Source organism: Urocitellus parryii, unplaced genomic scaffold, assembly GCF_045843805.1.
Source record: "Urocitellus parryii isolate mUroPar1 unplaced genomic scaffold, mUroPar1.hap1 Scaffold_35, whole genome shotgun sequence".
Classification (NCBI taxonomy): Eukaryota; Metazoa; Chordata; class Mammalia; order Rodentia; family Sciuridae; genus Urocitellus; species Urocitellus parryii.
In genome coordinates, this window is record NW_027553167.1 from 4,144,750 (window position 1) to 4,154,355 (window position 9,606).

The 9,606-nt window shown below is 46.6% G+C and overlaps 1 pseudogene; it reads right to left on the reverse strand.

Annotated features, from left to right (window-relative positions):
- Nucleotides 1-269: 269 nt before the first annotated feature.
- LOC144252004 (RNA-binding protein 14-like) lies at nt 270-8,040 on the reverse strand (annotated as a pseudogene).
- Between the last annotated feature and the right edge of the window lie 1,566 nt (nt 8,041-9,606).

Genomic DNA, 9,606 nt, shown 5'->3' on the forward strand with positions numbered 1-9,606 from the left:
TCTGAGCTGCACTGGATGAAAGCAAGGTCCCCAACTTTCCAGAGTGTGGACGCATCTCATAAACTTGCCTTCAGCCATTAAGTGCCAAAAGGACTACTATAGACCAAAATTCACCTTGGCCACTTCAATTGTCTCATTACCATCGCCTGCCCGATGCCCATTCCGATTACGCACGCTATTCGGGCTCCTATAATCCAGCGAGGACTTTGTCGGCGAGCGGTGGAACGAAAGCTGCGACTCTGATAAACGGCGGTAATCAGAGAGCTCGGCTAAACGCCGGTCGGAACCATACCTAGTCGAGAGAAGAAGACAGTTGGTGAATGAGACAATTGAGGGGAGGGCTCCAGATGGGCATGGGGGAGATGCCAATAGGGACAGGGAGGGTGTGATCAGATTGGTCTCCAACAGTTTGGTTTCCTTGTGTCAGAAGGTTCTTCACCCTATCCAGGCCAAGAAATCAAGCCTGGGTTCAACTCATTAGGAAACCAAGCCCTCCACTGAAGCCCTCCTTTCCGAAGTGGCCAAGGTGAATTTTGGTCTATAGTCCCAAACCACAAACAAAATATCCCCACCCATGGGTCCTACACAAAGACTTTGGTTGTTTATCAACAGAACGGTGGATGAAAGCAAGGTCCCCAACTTCCCAGAGTGTGGACGCATCTCATAAACTTGCCTTCAGCCATTAAGTGTCAAAAGGACTACTCTTTCACGCCCACCCCCACCAATACCAGGACAACAAGGTAACAGGCTTAAGAATCCCTGAGACATAGGGAAAGGGTATGAGCCATAATCCTGCAGGCAGTGGCTCCTAAGGCACCTGGGCTAGTCTAGAATGGTGACATTTTCCCAGCCTGACTGGTACCACCCCAGGCTGAGCTCTGTGCTCCACCTGAACCCTGGTGACCAGAAAAGTTCACAGACACCGACCCCCTCGGCCTCTGCACACCCCACAGGAGTAAAGGAGAAAAGACCGAGGGAGGGGCCTAAAATTCCCCTCCCATGCCAACCTCAGCCCCTTGCCCTAAGCCCCAGCTGGGGGCAGAGGCGGGGGGGCATACAGTACCTTTTCTACATGGCGACAGCCTTTTTGTAGTGATCGTCGTAGCTGGCCCGGGGTGGGGAGAGGCGGGTACGCTCATAGGGCAGCGGGGTGCTGTTGGCGTTGGCAACGGCCCCCTGGGACATGGACAGGTAGGCTGCAGACGGCTGACCTGCCCCATCGTAGGCATTGCCCGGCTGGCCACGGTAGGAGGCAGCAGCCTGGGGATGCTGCTGGGCAGCATAGGAAGCAGCCAATGAGGCTGATGACTGAGTGCGGTAAGGAGCTGCCAGGGTGGCAGAAGGCTGGGCCCCGTAGGCAGCTGCGGCACCATAGGAGCCAGTGGCCGCAGCAGCCGACTGAGCCCCATAGGAGCCTGACAGGCCCATCGATGCTTGGGCCCCATAACTATTCAGTTGGGTCTGGACAACTGGCTGGGCCCCATAAGAGCCAGCCATTGGGGTAGTGGCTTGTGCAGCATAGGCGGCTGGCTGGCTGGCATAGGCAGCAGCTATGGCTGGCTGTGCCACATAAGCAGCAGGCTGGGAAGAGTAGGAAGCAGCCTGCTGTGCAGCATATGGGGCAGACTGGGCATTGTAAGAAGCCGAGGGCTGGGCATTGTAAGAAGCTGCCTGGGCTCCATAAGCTAGCGAGGAGGCTGCAGACTGGGCCCCATAGGAGGCAGCCTGAGCCCCGTAGGAGCCTAGGGAGGAAGCTGCTCCCTGGGTGTTGTAGGAGGAAGCAGCTGCACGAACCCCATAGGAAGAGGCAGCCTGGGCTCCATAAGAGGATGGCTGGTTACCATAGGAGGCAAGGGAGGAGCCCTGAGCCCCGTAGGAGTTGAGCGAAGAAGCTGCCGCTGCCTGACCCCCATAGGAGGAGAGGGCTGAGGCTGAGGGTTGGGCTCCTCCATATGGGCCGAGAGAAGAAGCTGCAGCAGACTGGGAGCTAGGGCTAGCCAGCTGGCCCCTGTATGGGGCCCCAAGGGAGACAGAGGGCTGAGCGCGGTAAGAGGCTGCCTGGGCTGTCATGGGCTGAGTCCGATAGCCGACACCCAAAGAGGCAGAAGGCTGGGCCCTGTAGGCAGCTCCCAGCGACACTGAGGGCTGGGCCCGGTAGGTGGCTGGCTGGGCCGTCAGAGGAGCCACATAAGAGGCTCGGGGAGGTGAACGGCGCAGGGGGCTTCGGTCGCGACCAAAGAAGGGTGGCATGGGCTGACGGGCTTGCCCATCAAAGCCACCAGTGCTGTTGCCAAAAGCCTGTTGGTAGTCGAAGGTGGCAGAGAAGCCACCAGTTCCAGGGAATGCCGTATCCCCAGCCCTTGGTTTCTTGGTCTTGTCCCCAGACTGGATAGCCAGGCCAGGCCCCTTCTTCTGACCCTTGGTTGAGAGTTCCACGTTGATGCGCTTGCCCTTCACTTCTTTGCCGTTGAGCTGCGCGATGGCGGCTTTGGCATCTGCTTCCTTCTCCATGTGAACAAACGCGTAGTCTGATAAAGCAGCAGACAGAGGGTTAGCAATTAGGGGGCCAGGGCATGCTACCCGATGGGTCCCAAGTTGGATACAACAGCACCCAGCTGTTGCCAGTTACCTCCAGGCCACCAAACCCTCCTCTCCAGGAGTATGTCATAAAATATTGGCTCCCACATAACAAAGCTTCTGACTGTCCCAAAGAGTCACCTTTGACTAGGGCTTTTTCCCATTCTCCCCTTTCCCCCTGCCACTTCACCCAACTCCCTGGTGAGAAAAGAAAGAGTAAAGATGAACTGCAACACAGGATAAAAATCTTCACAGCTACTTTAAGACTAAACCAGCAGACAAAACAAAGAAAGGGTTTCTGGATCACTCAATTATTCAGTGTTCTCATCCCATGCTCACCAAACACCACTGCTCACCTTTGACGCTTAGCTCTCAAGCACTAGCCATTTCTCAGCCTAGTTCAATTAAGGTGAAAGAGATTCAATTCAGGCAAGAGCCTACAAAGAGCAAGCAGTTCACAAAATTCCTCCAATGTAATCTCCCCTCTTTTCACATTACTTTCCAACTTTCAAAGTACTTTCATGCACACAACCTCACTTGGGCCTTATAACAATCCTGTAAGGTGGCACAACAAAGGATCATCATCTCCACTTTACTGTTGGGCAAACATGTTCAAGAATTTTTACTTTGCCCAAATCAAAGTATATCAATGTCAGGACCAGTTTTAGCTCTTCTATGCCCCATGCCCCTTTGCTACACCCATCTGTCCCTGGGACAGATTGGTGTAAGGTATAACTGTGTAGTATGAAAAAAAAATGTAAGCTTAGAAAGAGAGATTCTAGACCCTATGTACATCTACAAGGTAAGGGAAATGGAAACTAAGACCCCTCCCCCTCAGGCATATTACATCCTCCACCACTTCCTCTTTAAAGGACAGAGAGGTATACCTTATCCTTTGGAGTTCTGTTCATAGGCCAGACTGCACACAGGAAAGACCTGGTTTCTCAGCTGTGAGGCAAGAAGCTGCAATCACTGCAAGCTAGAAGGTCACCCCTGAGGCTTTCATTCAAGACCTGAATGAATTGTGTGAGGAAGAGGGACTAAGACAGGCTATAAATCTCAAAACTGAACTATTCATCTACCACAGAAGAAAACTTTAGAAAGGAAAAAAAATTCTCGGGGTTGTGTCCATACTAGAAATTGTAGAAATTGCAATGGTGCAAACAGGACCTGAACAATGAGAGGAGCTTGTCCCTGAGAAATAAAGCCCTGCAGTTAAAGGCCCTATGGTTATTTTAAGAAAAAAATCCAAATGCTGGGATCCAATCTCTGTCACATCAGTTTAAAAAATAAAAAGATACCTCGAAGAAGTTCCCAACACCCCATTTTCAAAGATATCCTTTCTATGACCTTCAAACAAGTGTCCTTATTTTTAGAAATTTTCATTTTTAAAAATAATGGAGATACCCTCACTTGCATACCCAAAGATCTATTTCTCCTAAAGAATATTATCTTTCATCTATAATAAAACACAATGTCATCTGTACACACAAACTTGGAACCTTCTAAAGATGATAAAAGAACAAAACGAACTATCACAACTCTCAAGTCTTCAACACTCCCACAGACAAAGCCTGATTCCTTATTTACCAATTATGAAAAGCTAAGCATTCCATTTCACTTGGCCACACAGTACTAGAATTATCCTCTGATCTCTCATCTTCATTCTGGGTAGCTAGCTAAAAACAGTAGCAGGTGGTCTAACGTCTCTAAGAGCAGAAACTGTGCTGACCCTCAGGAATGGCAAAACCACCTAGAGAATGCAATGACAAGCAGAAAGGCTCACTCAAGGTAAAGAGAAAACAGGAAGATCTGCTAGAGCCTGTAGGCAGACTGGGGGAGGGGGGATGAAAGGGGACAATCTCCAGGCACTGTGAGGGATTAAGGAAACACACCACATTCCTGATTATTTGGAATTCCCCCAAACATCCATTGTCTACTCCCTACATAGCTGGGTTTTATTAAGAGATCAAGGAGTAAAATTTAAAAACTGAGATTTCAGGTCTGGAGATGTAGCTCAGTAAACTGAGCTCATGCTTAATATGTGTGAGACCCTAGGTTCAATTCCCTGCACTGCAAAAAGAAAAAGCGGGGTTGGTTTGATTTCACATGTTCAGTTCAACTGACAGCCCAGATGAACTATGTAACTGTTGGTGGGGGAAGATATAATTATAGCCAAATTATATCTAAGTTTCTAAGCCTGATATCTGAAAGGAATTATAACTAGGTTGTCAAAATGACTGAATCACATCAGGGTTAACTGTGTCCCATCACACTGAGTAGCCAAATTCAAGCCTAACCCCATCAATGATGCCCAGAATCCCAACTCCTTCCCAGCCATCAGAGTAGCAGAGATCCGAAGAACTCCAGGGACTCTTTTGCCTGGATAGTTAGCTCAAAGTAATCTCTCCGTTAAGACTAGCATTAAACCTAACAAGTAGTTCTGCAGATACCTCCTAATGGTCTGATGACATCACAATCCCTCTAGTACCAAAGTTAAGAGAATCCAGAAAAACAACTTTTCCTATCCTAAGATGATTTTTTAAAAACTTTGAAATTATAGAGCTCGGTATTTAAAGGATGGCTACCCACAAAAGAGAAGGGATAATTTTCCTCTTCTGACTCAGACCTCCCCTGAAGTATGCAATGGCCAAAGTCTGCAAGTGGTTCTTGAAGCTGTTCATCTTTGAATAACCAATAAGACACAGCTGCAGAGAGTGGTTACCACTGTTGCTATGGAGATTTTTGGTCTACAAATCATATCTAAGCTCCTAGAGTAACCAAGCAACCATGTTTTTCTCCTGTGAAATAAAACAGAGCTACCTGTCCTGTGCTTTTCAAAGACTTGACAGGGCTGAGGGTGTGGCTCAATGGTAGAGTCGCTAGCACAGCATGTAGGCCCTGAGTTTGAACCCTAGAACTGCAAACCAGAAGACCTGACAGCAAATCAAACGCTCATTCACAGTCAAGAAATAAGTAAGCTATTTATTGAGCCAGTCTCTTCTACAAATTCCCAACTTTAAATCCTAAGTTTTTTCACCCCTAAGAACTATAAAGATATCAGTGAAGGATATCAGTGCATCAGGTGCTATTGCATATAAGCCTAACAACAATGGAAGACACCTCCCTGAGGAAGTCCAAGCATTTCTGCTAACAAATGTTTACAAAGGAACAAAATGCACAAACTTTTCTCTCTAACTCTCACAGGGAATCAGCCAGAAATTCTAAAACTCATGTGAAGTTATCATGCACTTTACCACCACCACGATCACCACCACCATTCCCCCGGTCACTTAGTGTTGATCCCAAACAAATTCAAGAACATTTTTGGCTTTCTCTATCACTTGAGAACAAGCTTCTTGATCATGAGTTCCATAGAGATTGCCCCAAGTACTGATTCTAGACTTTCAATCTACCAGTCACCCTGCCTAACAACTACAGAAGAAACCTAACAGATTAATTAAACACAAAACTCTCATACCCCTTGCTGGCCAAGTACCCAATCTGACACCCTCCCACCCTTTCATTCTAAACAAAATCAAAAATCCATGCACCATACATCCTGCCTCAGAGCACCCAGCAGGAAAGCCCGATTCCGGATAGTCTCGTGGACTTGCATAACCTAAGTTGAGGAAAATAGAATGGAGTATTAATGCAGAATAAGAATTTGTTCCTAGCAAGGGACACAATGACATTTCCCCAGCTTGTGGAAAGGACAAGGAATGGCCAAAGATGTGCCTTTACTGGACAACAAATGAAATATCTTTGGTGACCATGAACAAGCAACTGCACCTATTTATTTCTCATCCTCAAAACGTCTCACACAGGGTATGAGCAGGCATGAATCCAATACCAGGAGGGCATCACATACTCCCAGGTGCATCCTTGAAAATAACAGGGCAAAGTTAATTCAGATCTGTTCTCAAGTGGAACAAAGACAGGCCACATATATACAAGGGCTGGCCCATCAAATCTTCCCCAAAAGAGAAAGAACTTAGGGGATAAGAACCCAGAATATTAAAAAAGAAAAAGAAAAAAAGAAAAAGTCGACTGGGCTCCAAAAAGGAAATCAAGCCTAAATTATGGTGACACATTTTTCTCAAAGAAAAGGCAAACTAGGGATCTGCTCTGAGAATTAATTCAAGCAATGACAACTCTCAAGTAAATCGTTTCCAGACAATGTTTAAGGAAGACCTCTCACATCTCTCCCCATAATCCCCTCAGCCAAAGTATGCCCCCTTGCAAGTCGTCAAGCTTATGAAAGAATGACACTGCCCTGGGGCATCAGTTTGGCAAGTAAAGCTGTACAAAAGGGGCCCTCATAAAACAAATCTCCTTCCACAAGCAAAAAGGTCAGGGTTTCCAGCTAACAGATCTAAAATCGAGCCCAAAGGGTGGGAAAAGAGGGAAAACAGGTTTAAGGGAGTTGGACCACAGAGCTGCCATATCTAACCCATCAAATACTGAAAATACCAAAGTGGCTCGGAAGGGGCCCTTCCTGTACCCATGAGGAGACCCATGCCAAACAATACTAACAGATCCCAGCCGGAGAAACGTCCAAGGGCCCCGTTACCTTCCGCTTGGGAGCATTCATCGGGAGGGAACACGAGGGCGGCCTTGGGGCGTCAGCCCCCACCTTTTCCCTCTTCCCTTGCTCTGACCGACGTCTGGAGAGGAAGTGGGGAAGTGGCGAAATCTTCCCCGCTCCATGATCCGGCTTGTGCCCGTCACTTCCCAATTTCCGCTCGGTGCCAGGCCCAGGAGACCAGAAGACGCGCCCCCGGTACACTCGCAAGTCTCTGGCGCGTCCCCGGCCCCGTGGCTCGGCTCTCAGTGGCCGCCGCACCCTCCCAGAGTCGCTTCCTCCCACTTGGTGAACAACGGTGCCTGGACCGCAGGGGGGGAGGGTGGCTCTGCCCAACGCACCCCCAACACCTCTGGCCTCGCCCCAGCGCACTTCCCCACCCTGCCCAACCGCGCAGTGACCGACCCCCCGGGTAAGGGGCGTGGCTAACAGGCAGAATGCCCCGAGCGCGGCCCCGCCCCCGAGCGTGCCTCCGTGTTACCTTTTACCACGTCACACTCGATGACGCGTCGACGGCGCTCGAAGAGGCTGCGCAATTCCTGGCTCGTGCATGCAGCCGACACATTGCCCACGAAAATCTTCCAAGTGTTCAGCGGCCTTGGGCGCGACATCTCCACCACGAGCGCGCGCCCCGGCCGCAGCTCGTGGCCATGCAAGGCCTCGATGGCGCGCAGCGCGCCTGCATGTGCACGAAGGCAAACTGTTTCATGACAGCGCAGCTCATGACCGTGCCTTAGGGCGCGAAGAGGGCTGCCAGCTCCACCGGCGTTGTATCCGCCCCGTCGACGTTGCCCACGAATATCTTCATTTTGCCGCCGCAGCCGCCTTCCCGGAGAGCCGGGACCGCTCCTCCAGCGACAGCCGAGACGTCCGACCGACCGGCAGTTCTCCCCAGGAATCTATTGTACACACTTTAATATAGGCTTGTTGAGTTCTCCTTTCAACCCTGTCAGGCTTTGGATTGTGAATTCTGATGCTGTCTTATTAGGTACATACACATTTAGGATTTTTATGTCTTTCTGAACAATTAGCCCTTTTATTATTTTTTTATCTTTCATAGTCATTGCTCCAAAGTCTGCTTTATCTCATATTAATGTAACTATTTTAGCCTCATTTTGGTTAGTGTTAGCCTGGTAGATCTTTCTCGAGAAATTTACTTTTAAATTATCTGAGTCTTCATATTTAAAATGTGTTTCTTACAGACAACATAAAGTGCCCACCCTGAAAACTTCTTTTACTTAGTGTGTTTAGACATTTTGAAGTTATTATTGCTATAACTTGAACGAATATTCACCATATTAATATCTGTTTTCTATTGTTTGTTTTTGTTCTTTGTTTCTTTCTCTCATTATCTTTTACTGCCTTCTGTGTTTCAATTTAATACTTTATATAACTCCAAATTATCTCTTAACAGAGTTTTCTTTTTCTTAAACTTTTTAAATTGTTGACCCAGACTTAAAATATATCACTTTAACTAGCATAAGCCCATCTTCACAGAGCACTATATCACTTCAAATGTGTCACAGGTAACTTATAATGTGTCACTTTCTATTTTTGTCATTTCTGATTTTTATGTCATTCATTTCACTTAGGCATATGCTATATTTGGCCCATATATTGTACAATTGCTGCCTTAAATAGTTATCCTTCAAATCAATTAAGAATAAGAAAAATAAACCCGGTTTTAACCTTGATCCATCCCTTCTTCTTTGCTCTCCATTTCCTTACATAGGTGTGATTTTGACCTTTTTTTATTTGCCTAGAGAACTTTTTCTTTTTTAATTAACATTTTTATAGGGCAGATCTGTTGGCCTGGAATTTCTGCAGATTTTGTTTGAGAAAAATCATATTTCTACATTTTAGAGGATTATTTTGATGGATATATATATTTCAGAGTGTTTTTTAATACTTCAAGTAGTTTGTCTAATTATTTTTTTATTTTGTGATTTCTGTTGAGAATATGTAATTACTTTCCTTGTCCCTCTAAAGATAAGTTTTGTTGTTTCCCTATGTAGGTAAGTTGTCCCTCTACAGATAATTTTTTTGTGTGTGTATGTATGTATGTATGTATGTTTAGTTTTCTGCTTTTCTGTTTATTATGTTTTCTGTTTTTATGCAGTTTGAATATGATATGCCTAGACACAGATTTTTAGTAATTGTTTTCCTCTGAGTTTCCTTCATCTGGGGTTTGGCATGTCATTAATTTTAAAAATGTTTATTTTATGTTAGTTTCTTCTTTTATGGTATTTCAATGATGTGTTTATTATTCCTTTGAAAATTTTCTGTAGGTTCTTGGATTTTGTTGAGTTTTTTTGTTATTTATTTTCCTTCTTTACAATTCAGTTTAGGGAGTTTCAATTGACTTGTTTTGGAGCACAGTGATTCTCCAGCTGTGCTCAGTCTATGTTGAGCTCCCAGAGGTCTGTTTCCTTGCTGTTACTCTG